This window comes from Choloepus didactylus, chromosome 6, assembly GCF_015220235.1.
Source record: "Choloepus didactylus isolate mChoDid1 chromosome 6, mChoDid1.pri, whole genome shotgun sequence".
NCBI classification, from domain to species: domain Eukaryota; kingdom Metazoa; phylum Chordata; class Mammalia; order Pilosa; family Megalonychidae; genus Choloepus; species Choloepus didactylus.
Genome location: NC_051312.1, coordinates 24,221,007 through 24,243,319, shown reverse-complemented (window position 1 = coordinate 24,243,319; position 22,313 = coordinate 24,221,007).

The following is a 22,313-nucleotide window of genomic DNA, read 5'->3' as shown; positions in this document are numbered from 1 at the left end:
ATAAAACAGATTTTTTGCTTCCTACACTGCTCATGTAGAAAAACACTTCTACAACTTTTTATTAAGAAATAACACGTTTAATTTAACGAAACTTTTTTTTAATAAAAACAACAGGAGACCGTTATGTGAGGAGCTTGCAGTATGGTGAGAAAAGTCTACATTTTGTGAATTAGTAGGCACATACTTACAACACTGAATATTAATTACTGTTTTGGGTGGTGTCAAAATATTCAATGCTATTTTGTTTTATAAAACTGCTTTTTTTCTTTAAGTTGTGAGGCTCTATTTTTAAGCAATGCAGTTACTAGTTTTTACCATTTTTTAACTTTGACCATAGAAATAATTGTTTTTACAAACTTTTTACAGCCTTCTGTATCTATCTTTTAACCTTGACTACAGAAATAAATTTTCTTCTTTACAAACCTTTTGCAGCTTTTTGTATCTATCCAGGCTTTATCCCATTTTCCTAAACAATGAGTCATTTAGGACAAAGCCATTTTTTCCTCTTAATTAGAAAAACTTTCTTTATATTTTCTATACAACATGCTATTACCACCAAAAGTAAACTTGTTAGAATGATGCTAAATATTTAAAACATTTTAGTTAATGCATTTTGAAACAATAATAAACAACAATCTTTTGACTTTTTTTCAATATTTATGGCTTTTAACTGTTTAGTTTTTGTTGAAGTACAAACTTTTAATATAGGACTTGGAAGATATGAATCATTTGTCCTAGTTATTATATTAAGAATTCTTACTTTTTATTTTTAGAAATTGTATTTTAGTGTTTTAGGGTGAAATTTTGTTAAATATGCTTTTATAGTAGAAGGAATAATTGTTTTTTTACCATGAGAACACAAATTATTAGTTGACTTATGGGAATAACAAGGCTTTTGAGCTGTTTGATTTTTATAGAGAGAGGGAGTTAAAGTTTTTATTATTAGATTTCTCAGTAGAGATATTATTTTATGACACTGGTTTGATAATTTGCATTTTTGCTGATTTTTAAATTGTATTAATTACTTTTGATGTCTTTCTGGCAATTTTAGGTTTTTTGCAAGGACCCTTTTGACTAGGTCTTTTGACTTCTTAAGTTTAAAAACTGATAGGCTAGCACATTTACATTATTATTTCTTTTATTTAATTGCTTGGGAAGGCTTTATATTAAAGCAGAGGTGGAAGTCCACATATTTTTAAATTGTAACTTTTCTTGTAACTTACAGATTTCTTTGTCTTTCTTGAGACAGTTAGCTATAGCTATCCATACCACACATAAAGGCCAGCTGGCTGCAGCTATAGCTCATTAACCATTTTAATAACACTTTCTAAATTTAGACTAATTATTAAGAATAGTTTTTAAGGGAGATGTAATTGGCATATTTTGAGAGTTTCCCATGGCTGAGCAATAGCAAAACAAATTATAAGACAGAATATACGAGTAGGAGCTGTTTAAATGTAACTGGTTTTTTACACAAATGGAAATTGTGCAAACTGCACAAAATTTAAAAGGGCAACTATAAATCTGGGGTTACATTTAGTAGGGCTTAAACCCATTGAGTTTGCATGCAAAACCCTTGGATCAACTTAATTAGTCTTACTAAACAATAGACTAATTGAAACAAAAGAAAGCAAAGTGAATGTAACAAACAAAAGACTACACACTTACCCAGCACAGAGAAAATCTTGATTGCAAAGTTACCTTAATTCAGATAGATTTGGTGTTTGTCTGCAGCAGGCTCTTTTACTTGGACTTCCCAGTCCCAGTACTCCAGGAAAAATTTCTGGATAGCTGAGGGGACATGGATCAGGGCATTTGAAAACATGGTTTTAAATAGGCTAGCCTGGATTTTCCATTAAATTGAGAAATAAGTTTTCTTTTTGTTAACAGAGAGAGAAATTTCGAAGTAAGTGACTTGTGGTTTAGAAAATTGTTTTTTATTTTTGGAAATTTATATCCTTTTTGTTGGAGGTAGTTAAGGAGAGTGTTTTTGTGATAAGGCTTTGGAGGGACTGCATAGTAGGAGTTTATTTGTATATTGAAGCAGCTTACTGGGATGTAAGTTTCATGTTTTTAAATTAGAGGCTAATGTTGTCAGGGATGGGGGTAGGTTTGGGAAAGGAAGGGATTAATAGTAAAACAGCAGGAGACAGTAACTTGAGTTTTTGCCTTATTCATTTATCTTCTGGTTGCACCAAGTGCACATGCTCTGAGCTTGTGCTGCACCCCCCTGCATGGGAGAGGAGGGCTGGAGTGTGAGATGGGGGGAGAGGTAAGCAGACAGCAAGCAGACTGCATGTGGGCAGGGTGAGGGGAGGAGGGAGCAGCAATGGGCCAAGAAGGGAGGGGAAGGGGTTAAGGATGAGGGAGGGAGAGTGGAAGGGGTTGGAGAGGAATTGGGAGGGGAGTATAGTTACAAGGGGGATGGTTTGCAAGGTTAAAGAAGCTGAAGCTGATTAAAGGCTTTTCAGGGTTAACTTTTGTAGAAAGGAAAGTGGAAGAATTAGAAGGTTTTTGTGTGTGTGTGTGTGAAGGAGGAGGATTTGGTAGGAGGTGACAGAGTGGCACAAAAATATCCAAGATTGGAGAGTCCAGAAAGCTTGGGAATAAGGGGGCTTCAGACTGTTTGCCATTGTGCTGAATAAAATTATCAAGTTTAGTGAGAATTTGCCAATTGAAAATGCCACTTTCTGGCTAATGTTTTTGTTGTTCTAAAGGATACTGTGGCCAAATTGTGTTGGTTCTACTTCCCCTTTTAATTGAAGTTTAAACATTTGATGGGGTAGATTTAGGAGGAAATTAGGGTTTGGAGCTACTGAAAAGTGTTTATTACCCATGATTATTTTAGAAATTTGAGAGGCTTGAGGTTTATTAGGGAACTTTATTCATCAGAGACTTATGGAGATTGCCTGTGGGAGACTCATGGCCCCCCTGCTCCTTTAGAGGATTATGGTTTCCCTGTAGGGAACTTTGCTCATCAGAGGCTTTGGAAGATCCCCCATGAGACCCCCACAGTCCCCCTGCTCCTTTAGAGGCTTAAGGTCTCCCTGGATGAAGCTGACGTGAATTGGGGCTATGCTCATCAGAGGCTTATGGAGATCCCCCATGAGACCCCATGGTTCCCCTGCTCCTTTAGAGGCTTACAGAGGACACCCAAAACATTCTCAAGTGAGACTAATGGCCCAGATCCACATGACTGCTGCAATGACAAAGCAGGCATTCCCAGTTTGTCATTGGGGGTTAGGAAATGCATGCAGTCTTTTGCCCAAGGTGTCCCCCAGGTTACTTTGCTGCAATGGGGAAAGACACTCATGGAGTGTTGGAGAGTTTTCACTGAGCACCCAGGTTTTCCAAGGCTTACAAAGCTGGGGTGCCACATTAAAGTGAGCCAAGGCACCACACAGAGGTGAGCCAGGGTGTCCACAGGACACTGAACAAAACTCTCAAGGGGGGATCTGGTCAGAAAGACATCACTTACCTACCTAGGGCCAAATTAGTTGTAGATATTTGAGAGCTGTGTAGGTGACCTGGCATCACATCAACGTGGTCTGAGCTGATGGACTCAAGCTGCTGAATACATGGAAAGCTGAAAGGCTGTAGTTTGGGGAACAGAGTTGACTGGAAGTCTGCCCTGTTGCCCTGAGGGACCAGAAAACTTAAACCTCAGTCAAACCTCCATCCTGGGTCTTTGGCACCATATGTTAAGTTAGAATCATTCTGGAATCCACACAATGCAGTGAGTCAAAGTTTAAGTATAAGTTTAAGATTTATTAGAGGAAGAATGAAGGTGGGAGCCAGTGAAAAGAAAGAAAGACAATGGCTCCCACTTTCTATCTGAGAGCAGCATTTTTTAATGAAAAAAGGAACCCGCATTGGGAAGGGTGCCTGCTGTGATGTTCTGTGCCTCGATTGGGTAAGTTCTTATCTAGTTTTGGGCTGATTTGTTGGTAGAATTATGAGACAATATTCTTTTTAGGAAAGCAGCTATGCAGTTATCTAGGGAGAGCAGGCCTTTTTGGTTGTGCATCTTATGGACATATCTGACCTTGCCTTACCCACCTTTGAGGTGCCACTGTGGCTGGAACATCCTTGAACAGCTTTGAACAGCCTTCATTATTTAGTTTATGGGGCACCTGTTTTCTGTGAGATAAGCTGCAGGGTCCCAGGGATAAAAACTCCTTCTACATGTTAGTTTCTTCTTCTGGGACCTAACAATTGCTATCATCAGGGAAAGGAAAATTCAAATGTTAGTAAAATACCAATTCAAATATTTTGGATTGCCAAAGATAAGAATTCTGACAATATCAAAATTTTTGTATTAGTAAGGATCCCTAAATGTATAATGCTGGAGAGGATGTGGAGAGATTGGAACTCTTTTTCATTGCTGGTGAGACTGTACAATGGTTCAGCCACTCTGAAAGACAGTTTGCCAATTCTTCAGAAAATTAGATATTGAGTTACCCTGTGATCCAACAATTTTAATTTCACTTCTCAGTATTTACCAAGTGAATCTGAAAGCAGTGACACACACAGATATTTGTACACTCATGTTCACAATGGCAATGTGCACAGTAGCAAGAGATGGAAACAACTTAAATGTCCTTCATCACATGAGTATATAAACAAAATGTGGTACATATAAATGAGGGAATTCTATGCAGCCATAAGAAAGAACAAGGTCATGAAACATATGACAACGTGGATGAATATTGAAGACATTATGCTGAGTGAAATAAGCCAGACACAAAAGGAGAGATATTCTGTGTTACCACTAATGTGAACTCTGTGAAAAATGTAAAATAAGCATTCTATATTGTAGAATATAGGGGACCTAGAGATAGACAGCAGTCAGTGAAGGGGGAATGATAACCTAATAAGAACAAACAAGATATTGAGGCTGATCTCAATGACATGAGAATGCTCAGGTGTGACTGTGGTTTGTTAATTTCCTTTTGGTATGGTAGGAGTGTATTGGAAGGAATGAAGTTATTTCAGGCTATTTGTTTTCCCCATTTCTTTGATATGAATTGTTTGGAACTGTTTTTGGCAAATAAAATAAATTTAAATTTAAAAATGGCAAAGAAAAAGATAATTTGTCCCATATCTCTTGGTGACTAGAAACCAGAAAACATGAATACCAGGAAAATACTATCACTATGTATCTTACTTTCCTTGTTCAAGAAACTACTGAAACATTCATGGAAACATTATTTAAGAAATGCCCAAAAAGAGAATATTCTTGGAATTGAAGCCAACATGTAATATCAGTTGACACAAAAAGAGTGACAAAAATCATCTGGAGTCAGGAGCTCAGTTAAGCCTCACATTCTTTGTTGTAGGAAGAATGGCAATGAGCAAATGGGCATTTCAGAAGAAAATGACATAGCAACAGTGCCTCAATAACACACTAAAGACCGTCAGAAAGGAAGGGTTTTGGAAACCTGCTACACCTGATCCCTGAAAGTTGCACCTTGCTGCTCATGTCTCCAAGGGGCTAATCAGGGCGGACAGATACCAGCTTCCCTTCCACACCATGCCTGGATGCTTAATCAGCTGAGGGGCCACTCAGAGTGGGAGCTCACATAGCTAGGTGTGTTTTTGTCATTGCAGCAGACTGCCTGGTTTTCCAAATGCCTGATTCAGCTGAGGGGTGATCAATAGATCTGTTTACTCCATGACTCAGGTACAAAGAGAACTTTAAAAAACAAAGGAATTCAGTCTTTTTCTCCTAGAAACCCTGGTGAACCCTGTTTTCAGCTTTTAACAATTTGTATGTCTGAGAAATTCTCTTAAAAATATATTTCATTTCTTTTACTATTCAACTATTGAGGTTATTTTCTTTTTGGTAATGCTCTTTTCTGCTTTGTCTGAAATCTATTTTAGGTTACTCCCCATTCTATCTTGTCTATCACAATTAAATGGCCCCATACATAGAAGGTATCAAAACATGAACCTAGAATCAAATTTCAATACCAATTTCCACTTCTCAAATTAAATACAGAAGCAATTCCCGTAAACACTCTGCTCTCAAATTGTACAATCAAATATAATTACCTCCTTTCTCCATATGAAACCCTAATCCAATCTCTGATTATTTCCCACTTCTATTTGAGGATGAGGCTTGTGAATGGTCTCCCAATTTCAATTCTTGCTTTTATAATCTAGACTCTCAACAGGAGAAGTGCTCTAACACAGACCAAAATCTCCGAAGGAAAAGAACCTTGCCTGGGTGCTTCATTTTTTGTTCCATGAAGATTTGAATGCACATGGATTTCAAACAACATACTACAAACATGCCTCACCAAAAAAAAATTAATATGCTTGCCTTCAAAGAACTCACTATCCAGAGGAAACTAGTGATTCACAATATAATTACCACGTAGTGAGAAACTATAGATCTATGCTCAGAACCAGGGTGATGGGAAGAAACAGAGAATATGTAAGTCACAAGAGGTGTGGGGAAGGACTAAAGGTGTACATATCCTTTAGTCAAGAATGAAAGGATAATGAAAGTATGAAGTAACCAGGAGAAACATGGATGGAAGCAAGTGCAGGTAAGCAGGAGGAAGTGAGTTCCTGTAGGCATCCAGGAAAAGACATGCTGGGGAGGAGTGGCAGTGCTGCCTGGGTAAGGCTGGAGCTGACAGCAGTCAGCCTACTGTGGATGGCCTTGTAAGCTGAGCTAAGGACTTTGAACTTTAACCTGAGAGCTGTGGAAACTCATTGCAGAAACTTAATCCAAGAAAACACAACATAAAAAGTGTATATTAGCAAAATGGCAAGACTTCTGAGAAAGAGATCATTTTGAAGGTTGCCTTGTAATCCTGCATCAACATATCAAACTAACTGTGAAGTAAAACAGTGACTATGCGGATGGAGAGGAGGGAGAATATGAAAGAGAAATAGAACTAACTGGACTTCAGTGAGGCATTTGAATAAAGACAACACATACAAATGTGGCAAGCATGGCCAATGTTCTTGGGGAAGAAAAACCAAAAGCTTCATTAGTTTTCAAACTGAGAATTTCAACTCCCCTGTATGCAGGCTTCAGACTTGGGGCAAGAGAACCTAGGAACATTCAGTGGTCAGAATATGGTGAGTTGTTTGATGGAATAATATGTTGTAAGCAACACTGATTATCATCTTCAGGTTCAGCCTGGATTTCCTTCTAGAATAGTCAACTTTGGACAATCCAAATTCAACCAGAACAGCAACAGCTATTTGGTAGACATACAGGGAACAAATTCAAAAATAGTGAGCACTTCAATAAACACTATTTAACTAAACAAATGAATGTTTCAGTCATTAGACTCATGAATCCTAATGTCTGAAGTCTCAAAGATGTTCAATAACTGGCCCATTTTCACTCATTTAATAAACAGTGGAGCAGAATTTGAACACAGACAGAATGCTGAGAGTTCATGATTTATACTCCTTTGTTATAGAGTCTTATCAACAGTTTTATCCCACTGGAAAGAAGATCAAGGAAGACAGCCATTTCATGCTTCATGATAACCACTTGGAGACCAACAATTATACTTCTAGAGAAAATAAACTATGAATTTAAGACAACATTTAGTGGTTCAGCCAGACTTCTTGCAGGGCATCTATACCATGGGAGAGTAGACACTCAATCCTATGGAGTCACTTAGCACTTGATTTCAAGCAGGATACTTAAAGAGCTCTCTGAAAAGACAATCTAGAACTACAAGTTTAAGTCTGTGAACTACTTTCTGCTATTGACTACCAGGTGTTAACAAAAGGAGTCATGGGTAGAAAAACATTAGAAAAAAAACAAGAATTTCTTTCATCACTTATGATGGGAACACAGATTCAGTTGCAGTTTTGGACAAGTTGGGCTTTGGAAATATTTGAAAATGTGCTAATGCCAACAGCTCATGTAGCAAGAGATTTGGATAATCCTTACAATGATAATCTTTCTTATGTGACATGCCCCTCAAGTTCAAGTGTACATGCATGCATTTTACTTCCTTGCTTTTATAACAGCACTAAGGCAACCATGTATGGTGTCATTGGACCTATGATACAAATGATGAATCTAAAATTTTTAGGGAGCAGAAGATCCAGGATTCCAAACTCTGTTTTCAGAATCCCAAACCAGTGATGTTCCCTAAGATCCTGGATGCAAACAAGAAAAAAATACCAAAAGAGATGCTTGAACACTTTTTTTAAAAAAAGTCTCACTGGGGTCAAGATGGCAGAGTGGTGAGGTGTGAGTTTTAGTTACTCCTCCAGGAAGGTTGGTAAATAACCAGTAACTTCATGGAATGGACACTGCAGAAGAATTTGAGTTTGCTCACACTTCATACAACACCCATGAACATGTGGTGCAGCTGTGATCAGCAAAATTTGTAAGTTCTTGTGGACAGGGGACACACACCCCTCCTTGCCAGGCACAATCCCATGGGAGGAGAGCTCATTGGTGCTGGGAAACAGGAGGGAGAAATGCAGATACAGCACTGGTTAAAAAACTCAGACCACTGAACAAAACTCCAACCATAGATAAACTGAGAGGAGGCACTGGAGAATAGGAGCAGTCAGCCGGTGGAGAGGAGATAGGACTAGCAAAAAGCAGCGAAAAAAATTAAAAATGGAGACTTTTGGAATTGTGGTAAACATAATAATGATAAAGGCCAGGCTCAAACAGAATCAGAATCAGACAAATATGCAACCAGAGGGCCAGGGCCCTTCTCTGAAAAGCTGTTTTTTCTGGTTGACTCATTGTTCCTTAATTGCACTTAAATATCTCTCTTTTCACATCTCAATAGCTTATCAGAACTACAAGGACTGTAAATAGTCTATACTGGGCCCTTCTTTATATATATATATATATATTTTTTTTTTTTCCTCTCTCTTTTTAAAATAATTATTCTAGGAATCTAAGAAGCCTATTACAGAAAGCCACAAACACTTGCAATTTGGGTGCAGGCAAGAGTAGAGCTAAGATAGCTCTGAAAGACAAAGCAATAAGTCCAGTAGCAAAGAAAATTCACCAAAGAACATAACTTGCCAAGAAAAGTTGAGCATAGCCCAGCTCCAGGGGCAGACCTCCTTTGGAGAACTCAGACCCAGGGGCTGGAGGAAAGAAGCCAGAAACCAGTGTCAGTTAGCCATGCCTCCAACAGGGTCAGGGTCAGCAGGAAAACTAAAGTCTCCATATATCCTCACACTGGCGGGGGAGCTGTCAGTTGGCAATTACCACCTGCTGGACCACATAGGAAAAGCACAAAGTCTAAAGTCCTCACAGGAGGGTCCCATTCTCAAGGAAACTCCATATTCTCCACCTGAAACCTGGACCTCTGGATTGGGGAAACCTGACTGGAGTTGACAATATATGGGGAGACCATCACACAAGAAGGCTACATAGAGGCAGGGAAAGAAACAGAAAACAAGAAGTGAAAAACTCCAATCGATTAAATATAACCTAAGTTAGAGTCCTAGAATAAGCTGAACTAAACATCAAAGGTTAGAAAACAAAGCCAACCAACAAGAAAATCCTAGGTAAAAGAGTGAAAATAAGCTCCAGAATAAACTAATCAAGAAAGTCAGATGCCTAGACAACTCAAGATAAGCAATACCAGGAAATACAAAAATATGGCCAAGCCAAAGGAACAAACTAATGGTTCAACTGAGATACAGGAGTTGATGCAACTGATGCTAGATCAATTCAATGAACTGAAGGAAGAACTAATTAAAGATGTTCAAATAACTGTCAAAAATGAATTGAAAAATCAAGTCAATGAACTGAGGGAAGATATAGCAAAAGATATGAAGAACATGAGGAAGACACTGGAGGACCATAAAGAAGATGTTGTAAACTTGCAAAAACAAGTGGCAAAACTTATGGAAATAAAGGACATAATGGAGGAAACAAAAAAGACAATAGAGGGATGCAACAGCAGATTTAAAAAGGCAGAAGAAAGGATCAGTGAATTGGAAGATGAGAAATTTGAATTCACAGCCACAAAAGAATAGATGATGAAAAGAATGGAAAAATGTGAGCAGGGTCCTAGGGAGCTGAGTGACAACATGAAGTGCACAAATATATGTGTTATTGGTGTCCCAGAAGGAGAAGAGAGGGGAAAGGGGGAAGAAAGAAAAATTGAAGAAATAATCACTGAAAATTTCCCACTGTTAGGAAAGACAGAAGACAGAGAGAATTCTGAAAGCAGCAAGAGAAAAGCAATCCATCACATATAAGGGAAGCTTGATAAGACCATGTACAGATTTCTCCACAGAAACCAGGGAGGTCAGAAGACAGTGGTATGATATACTTCAGATACTGAAAGAGAAGCACTGTCACCAAAGAATTCTATAGCTGGCAACACTGGCCTTCAAAAATGAGGGAGAGATTAAAATTTTTTTCAGGCAAACAGGCACTGAGAGAATTTCTGAATAAGAGACCAACACTACAAGACATACTAAAGGGAGTGTTACAAGTTGATAGGAAGAGACAGGACAAAGAGGTTTGGAAAAGAGTGTAGAAATGAAGACTATCAGGAAGAGTAAAAGAGAGAGAGGAACAAATAAGACATATATAAAATTCAAAGACAAAATAGTAGAAGAAAGTACTGCCCTTACAGTAATAACAGTAAATGTTAATGGATTAAACTCCCCAAGAAAAAGACACAGACTGACAGGATGGATTAAAAAACAGGACACACCTCTATGCTGCCTACAACTCAGTTTAGACACCAGGAAAAACCTAGGCTGAAAGTGAAAGGTTGGAAAAAGATATTTTATGCAAGCAGCAACAAGAAAAAAGCAGGAGTAGCTATATTAATATCACAAATATTAGACTTCAAAACTAAATCAAATAAAGAGACAAAGGACACTATCTATTAATAAAAGTGTCAATTGACTCATCAAGAAAATGTAACAATTGTAAATATTTATGCAACAAGCCAGAGTGCTCCAAAAGTCATGAAGAAAACACTGAGAACACTGAAAGGAGTAGATACCTCTACAATAAGGGTGGGAGACTTCCAATACACCACTGTCATTAATAGATAGAACATCCAGACAGGATCAAAAAGGAAACAGAGAAGCTGAATTGTATGATAAATGACCTAGACTTGACAGACATTTTTAGAACACTACACCCACAACAGCAGTATACACATTTTTCTCAAGTGCTCATGGAACATTCTCTAGGATAGAATACATTTTGGCTCACAAAACAAGACTCAACAAATTTAAAATTATTGATTTTATAAAAAACACTTTCTTAGATCATAATGGAATGAAGTTGGAAATAAATAACAGGCAGAGGGTTGTAAAATTCACAATATATGGAGACTAAACCACACATTCTTAGAAAACCAGTGGGTAAAGGAAGAAATTACAAGATGAATTAGAAAATACCTAGAGGCAAATGATAGTGAAAACACAACATATCAAAACTTATGGGATGCAGCAAAGGTGATGCTGAGAGGGAAATATATTGCCCTAAAAACCTATACATTTACATTGAAAGAGAAGAGAGAGCAAAATTTGAAGACTTAACTGTCCACTTGGAGGAACTAGAGAAAGAACAGCAAACTAACCCCAAAGCAAACAGAACAAAAGAAATAACAAAGATTAGAGCAGAAATAAATGAACTCAAGAACAGGAAAACAATAGAGAGAATCAACAAAACCAGAAGAGGTTTCTTCAAGAAAATCAACAAAATTGATGGAACCTTAGCTAGGCTACCAAATAAATAAATAAATAAATAAATAAATAAATAAATAAGAGAGGGAGTGGATGCAAATAAATGCAATCAGAGATGGAAAAGGAAACATAACTACTGAACCTGCAGAAATAAAAGAGAAAATGAGAAGATACTATAAGCAACTATATGTTAATAAATTAGACAATTACACAAAATGGACAACTTCCTAGAAAAGCATAAACAACCAACATTGACCCAAGAAGAAACAGACAACCTCGACAAACCAATCACAACTAAAGAGATTGAGTCACTCATCAAAAAGCTCCTAAAAAGTGAAGTCCAGGACCAGATGGCTTCACATGTGAATTCTACCAAGCATTCAGGAAAGAATTAATACCAATTGTGCTCAAACTCTTCAAAAAAATTGAAGATGAAGGAAAGCTACCCAACTCATTCTATGAAGCCAGCATCACTGTAACATCAAAATCATACAAAGAAACTACAATAAAAAGAAAATTATGCCTTGTTTATTGGGGCATTATTTATCATTGCCAAGAGAGGGAAGTAGCCCAAATGTTCATCAATGGATGAGTGGATAAACACACTGGCATATATACATGATGGAATATTATGCAGATGTACAACAAAACAAAGACTTAGGACATATAATAAGGTGGATGACCCTTGAGGACATTATGTTGAGTGAAGTTAGTCAGAAACAGAAGGACAAATACTTCATGGTCTCAATAATATGAACTAACATTAATGAGCATACTCTAAGAGTTAAAAGCTGATAAAACTGGCTACCAGGAGATAGAAAGAGGGTAGAGATTGGGCATTTGATGCTGATGGACTGCAGAATGTTGAGCAGGATTGATTGTATAGATCCAGAAATAGCATAATACTGTGTGAAGGTAGCACAGTATTGTAAGTACATTAAACAAAGATGTCTGTGAGTAAAGCTGAAAGATGTGGGATAGGGGAATGTATGACACTAGAGGTAAAGATAGATGATAAAAACTGGGGCTGTATAACCTGGCAAAAACTGGAGTGGCCAATGACTGTTGCTAAATGTACAAATATAAAAATATTTTTACATGTGGGAGAACAAATGAATATCATCCTTGCAGAGAGTTGGAAAAGGGATGTTATTGGGGAAAAATCATAATCAAAGAAAACTGGAGTTTATGGTCAACACTACATTGCAATATGCATCCATTAAATGTAACAAAGGCAATATGCCAAAGTTAAATGTGTAGAGAGCAGGATATAAGGGAGGGATATGGGATTCTTGGTAATGGTGTTGATTTCTGTCCTTACTATTATATTGTATTGTATGAATTTTTTTTTTGCTATCTTTTTTATTATCTGCCAAAAAACACACTTTTTCATTAGCAATCAATATGTTCAAGTTCTGACTGTGGTGATAAATGTAGAATTATAAGATGATACCCTGAACAACTGACCGTACATTCTGAATAATTGGTATGTGAATATATCTCTATAAAATTGTAGGAAAAAGTATAAATAAAGGTAAAAGTGTTGGAGAAAACATGGAGAGATGGATGTACCCAAGTACTGTTGATGAAGAGGTGGAACAGTGTAGCGTTTCTGGGGGTCACTGTGATGGTTACACAAGAAGCTAAATATGTGGGGGCCATGAGGTCCTGCAACCTCATTATGGGGTATGTGCTTGGAAGAGCTGAGAGCAGAGACACGAATGGACATTTGCACACTGGTGTTTCTGGAGGTAGTGTTCATGATATGCAATGGGTGGTGGTGGCCTAAGGGTACACCAACTGAGGAACAGAGTGGTGAGCTGTGGTGTATGCATACAATGGAATATTGAGCAATTATGAGAAGGAGTGAAGCTGTGAGACACACCACAAGGTGAATGGATCCTTTAGACAGCATTTTCAGTGAAGTACACCAGAAACCAAGGGAGACACTATAATTCCTCACCAATATGGACTAACTACAATGTGTAAACTCAGAATTGAGTCTTAGAGCACAGCCTAACAGGGAAATGCTTATAACTGTGCCTGGTAGTCTTCCCCTGAGTGCCTCTTTGTTGCTCAGTTGTGACCCTCTCTCTCTAACTATCCCACCTCAGTAGCAGGTGATCTCACTGCCCTTCCCCCTAAGTAGGACCTGACTCCCAGGGGTGTAAATCACCCTGGCAATGCAGTATATGATTCCTGGGGATGATTTGGACCTGTCATCATGGGATTGAGAACATCTTGACCAAAAGGGGGATGTGAAATGAAACAAAATAAAGCTTCAGTGGCTGAGAGATTCCAAATGGAGTCGAGAGATCACTCTGGTGGACATTCTTATGCACTATATAGATAACAGTTATATCTCAATAAAACTGAATTTAATAAAAAAAAAAAAAAACTATTTTAGCAAAGGGTGTCCTTAACTCCTGCCCAGCTGGCCGAGGGAGATGAGATGAGGGGACCAGCCCTGGTGTTGCTGCTGTCCTTAAATGTGTGCCAAATGTGTTTCCTTTAAGACCTAGCATTTAGGGGAACTGGCCCTTGTTTTTATTGGAGGGATGAGTGCTTACATTAAGGTGGCACCAGAGAGAGAATTTTCACAACCCCACCTGAAAGGAGATGGTTCTCCTGACATTTGGTTTTCCCCCTCTAGCTCATTTTCTGAGGCACAGTGTTGGACCTGAAGACACAGATTCCCTCCTTGCAGAGGAAAGGAGCTGCTTAGTTTCCATTAAGATGGCTCAGAGAGTATCTTCTTGACCAAAAGGGGGATGCAAAATGAGACGAAATAGTTTCAGTGGCTGAGAGATTCCAAATGGAGTCGAGAGGTCACTCTGGTGGACATTCTTATGCACTATATAGATAACACCTCTTAGGCTTTAATGTATTGGAATAGCTAGAAGTAAATACCCGAAGCTACCAAACTCCAACCCAGCAGTCTGGACTCCTGAAGACAATTATATAATAATGTAGATTACAAGGGGTGACAGTGTGATTGTGAAGACCTTGTGGATCACACCCCCTTTAGCTAGTGTATGGATGAGTGGAGGAATGGGGATAAAAACTAAAGGACAAATGGGGTGGGATGGGGGGATGATTTGGGTGTTCTTTTTTCACTTTTATTTTTTATTCTTGTTCTGGTTCTTTCTGATGTAAGGAAAATGTTCAGAGATAGATTGTGGTGATGAATGCATAACTATGTTATACTGTGGACAGTGGGTTGTATATCATGGATGATTGTATGGTGTGTGAATGTATTTCAATAAAACTGAATTTAATAAAGAAAAATAAAAACAAAAATAAAAAGATGGCTCAGAAGTGAAACCCTCTCTGTTAACAGGACTTTAAAGGCAGATGACATTCCAGCTTGTGTTCAGAGAAAGAGGTTAAGGTCGGACACTTGGATGGAGCCTGCCCATGGACACCCCTGCCTCAACGTGCCACCACACAGTGGCCCCTTTGGACGTTCTACGGAGAGAAGACTCCACATCACTAGACACCTGCTCACAGGAGTCTTCATGGTTTCCTGCTGTGGCTCCCTTCACAATTCTCTAGAATTCTAGTTTTTGCTGTTTGGGTTAGCCTATTAAAATAGGTGGATTTGATTTCCAAGCTCCAGTATTGTGGTGTCTTCCAGCTGCAGACCTTCAGTGTGGGCCTCCTGCCTACCAAAAGCATTGCAGGGCCTCTCCCCCATGTGGGTCATGTCAGGGGCTCCCCTGGGTCCCTGTACTGGCTCTGAAGATTGCACAGGCACCCAGAACTGTGCTGCATGGGTGTTGCATTGCTTGCATCCAGGTGAACCAGCCCTGGATGGCTGAGAGAGATCCACTCTTTTCAACATTTGAATTTCCCAGGTCAGAGCAGGTAGAAGCAGGATGTTCCCAGATATAAGTGCATTCTCAAGTATCCTGGCAGGGTGGATATTCCTAGGAGGGGATATTCATGTGTAGTGAGGAGCATGAAATAGTATGCAGATCAGAAATTGGGCTCAAAGCTGATTACAATCCTGCATGGCTAAGGAGAAAGCTGAGAACTGCTCTTATAGTTTATCTTGACTTTTGGAAATTTATTCCTCCTTAATAAAAATGATTTTAATCAGTGTTCAGCAAAAAAAGAAAAAAAAAGAAAATGCAATTTATTTCCTGAATTGGTGGTTTTGCTTTATACTAATAAAAGCAATGTAGTGTGTCTTACTAATACAAATAATTGTAATGTTGTCACAGTTCTTATCTTTGCTAATTAAAAAGGTATGAATTTGTATTTTATTATCATTTTAATTCTCCTTTTCCTGATGATACTAATGTTGCAAATCCTTCAAAGATTTTTAGCCTTATGATTTACCTATTTTCGTAATGTGTGGTCTTTTCCTATTTATATTGCTGATTGCATGTGGTTTTGCTATATTGTTGATACAAATCCTATAGTAGTTATCAGTGTTTGCAAACATGTTAATAAATAGAGATTCTTAATTTAGTAGACCTGAGTTTCTCTAGTTTTTTATACTTAGATTTAAAACTTCACTTACATGGAGGTGTGAAACTGCAGTTTAAAAGTTTGTTTCAAATGTATATATTTCTAATCCATTAGAACTGTTAGAAAAATTTGGCAGCTCATGCTTTAAAGCTCTAGAGTTCTTCATGAAAACTGTTTTCTTTGGGCTGCAGAAGACTCTACTTGGTGTTTTTCTAGCACATTTCATCTCACCCAATGGGAGCTCTGTAATTTTCAGGCCAAATGGGGAGCTGCTCTCATACTACAGCTTGGACATTCTTTGGAGCCCTCTTTTGTTCTGGTCTTCAACTTCCAAGCTGCCTAATAAATGCATTGGAGCAACATTCTCCAATGTGTTATATGCTGCCTTTGAAACCCAGTGTTTCCTACCAAGCACTGTGTGTCCTTCACAATCATAGGAAATTCCATCCCTAACATGTAATTTGATATCTAGTATCTAATACTGAAACCATTCTAGAGTGTTTCCCTTTTATTAGTTTCATGTCTGATATGGTAGAGCCATTGGATTCATAAACTGTTAGTGTCAGGATATCTGAGGAAACTGTTAAATTTTCCCATTTTAGCTGTACAGACTTCAAATCCCTAGGAACAGCTATCAGTCCTGAGGTGATATTGTTGCCATTAGCATAGTTTCATATTTGGGTAATATGGACACTGTCCATGTGGTTGCTTCTTTTGTGTATGACTTGCCAAATATCTACTGTGGGTAAAACTCAGTAATAGGTTCAATGGGACTACAAAGCTTGATTCCTGGGTGTACTTAAATGTATGTCTACTTCAAGCCCCTTTACAACTGGTGACTATTAATGCTGAGACCATTGGAGTTCTGCTGCTTAGTAACTCATTTTTCTCATTTTCTGGAACTTTTCTGAATCACTCACAGCAGAAATTGCCAGATATTTGACATGTTGTGTGTATCTGTCAAGCTGAACTCAAGGAAAGGGAAACATACAAGTTATTTCAAACAGAAAAAGATTTAATAAATAGAATTTTTAAGTTAAAAATATTTTCAGTTGAAGGAAGAATAGGCATCAGGGACACATCAAGAGTGCAGGGATTCAAGCAGAGCTAAGATGGCAGCATAGAGAGGAGTGGAAGACTGTTAGTTCCCCCCAGAACAATTCATAAATGACCAAAAATCTAGTTAATAACCTGGAATAACTGTGGGAAGACAAACACGAAGGTCCACTCATCATCCACCAACCTCAATTGGGAGGAATGCCTGAGATCACAGCATAAAATCTGTAAGTAAAACTGCAGACCTGCACTGAGAGCTGAGAGCTGAGAGCCCCTCCCTCATGGATGCCTCATGGTGCTAGAGAACAGCACTCTCTCAGCCCAGCTGCAACTGGGGTTTTAATGTTAACTGTGCAATACAGACAGCAAATCCTCAACAAGCAGACAGAGGCTTTTGGTGACAACTGACCTTGGGAGGGTCAGGGGACATATCTGTCTCAGGACAGGGAGCCCAGAGGATCAGGTGCTATCTCTGGCTGATGGGTGAAACTGGGAGCTTTTCTGTCCCTTTCTCTCTCTGTGGAGAAAACCTCAGCCATTTTCAGCTAACAGTGCTTTGCAGTAAAGACAGCCTCAGCCATTTTAAAATCAAAATACTTTGATCAGCACAGTCAGAGAAACAAAGAAATTATTGATATGCAGATGATGTCTCTGGAGGGGGCATAGCTTTCCAAGGGGAAAGGGAGGGGCCCAGCTCTACTACTGCCTTACTGGAACCAGACCCCAAAGCCTGGGGGAGGAGAACCACAGGCCACACCATGTTACACCTGCTGGTGAGAGGCTACAGGTGCACCTGCCAGGCAGAAAAGGACAGATGTATCAATCCTCTGAAAGAAACATCAGGGAAACCAGATACTGAATATTTCCTCCTTCTGTGTTTACTTAAGATGGAATGTATGGTGTGTGAACAAAACCATCTTAAAAAAAAATGGGTTGTTGACAAAACCTCAAGGGCAATATACTGAGTGAAATAAGCCAGACACATAAGGACAAATATTGCAGGGTCTCACTGATAAGAACTAATTATAATATGTAAACTCATAGACATGAAATATAAGGTACCAAGATACATAACAAGGCTTAAGAATGGGGAGTGGTTGCTTAGTATGAGCAGAATGTTCAACTAGGATGAACTTAAATGTTTGAAAATGAACAGAGGTGTTGTTAGCAAGATATGAGAATAACAGTGCTGAATGGTGTGTGACTGAGGTGGAAACAGTAAGCTCAGAGTCATATATGTCACCAGAAGGAAAGTTGGAGGTCAAAAGATGGGAATGTATAAAACTGAATCATATGGTGGGCAATGTCCATGATTAACTGTACAAATATTAGAAAACTCTTCCATGAACCAGAACAAATGTATGACAATACAACTAGAAGTTAATAATAGAGGGGCATATAGGGAAGAAATACATACCTATTGCAAACTGTATACTACAGTTTGTAATATTTCAACATTATTTCTTTAACAGTAAGAAATGTAGTATACCAAAACTACAAGTCAACAATTGAAGGGGGTTGGTTAGGGATATGGGAGGATTCAAGTTTCCTTTTCTTTTTCTTTCTTTTTTTTTCTTTTTTTTTTCCATCTTTCACTTTATTTCTTGTCTGGGGTAATGACAATGTTCTAAAAATTGAACAAAAATTAAGTGTGGTGATGGATGTACAGCTGTATGACGGTACCAGGGGCAACTGATTGTACACTTTGGATCTTTGGATAATTGTATGGTATCTGAACAGTCCCAATAAAAATTAAAAACAAAACAAAACAAAAAGAGTGCTGGGATTCAGAGGTCAGAAATCTGCCTCTCATTTTCTGAACCCAATGAGTAGACCCTGGAATCCCCAGTCTGGCGATGAAACCACTCATGTCTCTACTGCTTTACTGGGAAGAAAGAAGATAGCATTTGGCTCACTTCTACTTTCCAAATCCCCCACAAGTAAATCTGATTTCCATTCATAATTACAGGTGCAAGGACATCTGGCAATGTAGTTCTGGACATTCTAACTTCATCAATTAGAAGAAGGGTAGAAAGGAAGTTAAAAGGAATATTTCAAAATATTTACCCCCCAAATATCAGAGAATGAATTAAGTGGTTACTATTTCTTAGGAGGGTTCCCTATTGATGGTTGAGCTTTGGCCTTCTGCTTCAGGGATATTTTTCTCAGTCTTCTTCCTGCTTTCCCCTCTGGCTACCTTTCTTATTGGTTGTCTCAGGCTTCTGGCTGCTTTTCAGGTCTATGAATGAGTCCTACATCATAACTTTTCTTTTTTGGGAAAATAGGTTTTTTTTCTTTTGGAACAAGAATTCAGGTTTCTCTTTAGTCTCTTGCTAGGCATACTGTCTATTTAATTACGTGTCACAGTGGACTTACAGAGGACCATCAGTAAATGAAACTGCACTAAATAAATGAACGAAGCAAGAAATGATTCAATCCCACTTGGTCTGTATTTTCCTTCCTTTCTCTGGACTCAAATAGCCTGTAAGTGTGATTGATGATTCATGAAATGAGCTGTAATTATTCAGCTTCAGTCCAACCTATTTTTCAGTGGTGAAAAGGAATGCTCTCCCTTTAATATATGCTAACAATCATATTGAATCTGAAGCCAGAACCAACCACAACTGATTCCATGTTCAAATAAGCCTCATAGATGTTGCTACTTTTGTCTATTTGTTTGAGAGCCCATTTCCTTGGGATTTCCTTTTTTTCATTATTGAATGTAAAGCATTATATGACTCTCTATTCCAATGTTTTACATTGGATATTTACACTAGCACATGAAGAAAAGGTATTCTTAAGTGGAACACAGCTTTTCTATTACAGGCCCTGAGTCCATCTTCATTCTATTTTTCTAATGACCATCCATCAGTGTCCGGAATTTCCTGGCTTTAAGATACTTGGACCCATCCTGAGGGTGAAGGTCCTTTTCTTTTAAAATAAAGAGTCTTTCTGGAGGAGAGTCTACATTGACTTCAGGATATTTTTTTCTATTCTCTTTGAATTTAAGAGGGATGTCATATTGAAAAGCATACCTTTTACTGTTGCCCAATTCTCCTCATACTGTTAGTTATGACTACATTTTTTGGGGTACTTTGTTAGTCCACCTAGTATTACTTTAATGGGAAACTTGTTCTTTTCAATCAGTTAGTGTGGTATTTATAATATTTTGGTGGGATTTTCTATTGTCTGCCTTCAAACTACTTGTCAAAGCTTTTCTATCAACATTTTTCCTTCCTGAATTAGAGGGCTCATAGCCTACATTGGAGTCCTCAATGATTTTCTGCAGTTTAAACTGTCTGATCCAAAAGGATTGATATTTATCTAACACATGGGTGACTACTGCTTAGTATTTTAGATCCATCTACATTCTATATTCTCTATCTCTATTGGAGAAAGAAAAAATTGTTTCACCCTTTCTCTTTCCCTAAGACAAGAAAGTGACAGATTCAGATTAAAGAGGTAACTATGAGAGAAATCAGGGTTTTCAAGTGTTAGGAAATGTGATTAACATGGGTATATAGTGCAGAAAAGAGTCTGAGTCATAAAATACTTTTTACAGTAATAAATTTTTTTTATAATTATGTTTGTGTGAAATATGAAGACAATTTGAATGAGCAATATTGTAGATGATTAAAGGAACTTTTAGTTAACAGAAAATAGTTTTAATACTCACTATTTCATAATATTTAATATTTTTATATACAAATAAGCATATTTTTATTCTTTAAGAATATATTTGAAATTTACTTGATGTATTAAGTACTTTCCAAATTTTATATATGCTTTATAAATTCAGATAGCCTTGATAAAGCTCTTCTCCACAGGTAGTGTCAGATAAGTTTCTCAAATTACTCTAGGGTAAATTAGTTCCAGGAGATATTTACTGTCTTTCCTTATACTGATACCTTTTCTTTTCAGAAAAGAACTTGCTCTTAATTTTTAGAAACTTAAAATTGGATGAATTCATGTCTATTGGATGTTTGAGTTGCTGAATTTTAATAATTTGGGTGAAGTCTAGAAGCACTTCTTCCCTAATACTTTTAGAACTTCTTTTACTTCCTTATTTCTCGAGCTATAGATCAGGGGGTTCAACATGGGAATCACAATTCCAGAAAATATGGAGGAAAATTTCATATTCTCCTGGGAATTATTAGAATGAGGCTGTAAGTACATGTAAAATAAAGTTCCATAGAAAATGGTGACTGCTGTCAGGTGGGAGCCACTTGTGAGAAGGCTTTTTTCCTCCCTGCAGTAGACTGCACCCTTAGGATGGAAGCCAGGATGTATATGTAAGAGAAGACAACAACTGACATAGTGAATGTCCCATTGAATCCCACAAAGACAAGTAGCATGTTGTTCATGCCAATGTCAGAGCATGAAATGGCAAGAATCGGGGCAGCATCACAAAAAAAGTGGTTAATGGTGTGGGACTTGCAAAAGAACAGTGAAAACATTAAACCTACATGTACAGAGGAATTAATTGAGCCAATTACATATGAACCAGATACCAGTAGGATGCACACTGTATGGGACATGACTGTGGAATAGTGAAGTGGTTTACAGGTGGCTACATAACGGTCCACTGCCATAGCAGCCAGGAGGCAACAGTCATTTGTAGCAAATATCTCATAAACCCATGTTTGCATTACAAATCCCATGAATGAAATTGATTTATTTTCTGTTATGTTTTGCAACATCTTAGGGGTGATTGCAGAGGTATAACAGATATCAACAAATGCCAAATGCTGTATGAAAAAGTACATGGATATTTGAAATCTGGAATCTGCTTTGGTGAGTAGGATCATTCCAGTATTACCCACCATGGGGATCATGTAGATCAGTAGGAATACAATGAAGAAGACATTATAAAACCTGTGTTTGGCACCAAATCCCAGAAGAAATAATTCAGTCAGTTCACTGCCATTTCCATGTGTCATGGCTGCCAATGTCTAGGAATGAACAAGAAAAGAAGGGAAATCTTTGTAACTTCTAAAAATTAATATATCCTTAAGTTTCACTTCACATTTTTTCCTTGGATTTTTATGGCAAATATTCACAGTTGGGTTACTGCTTTCCAGATTTTTTCTTCTCTTGCTTTTATTTGA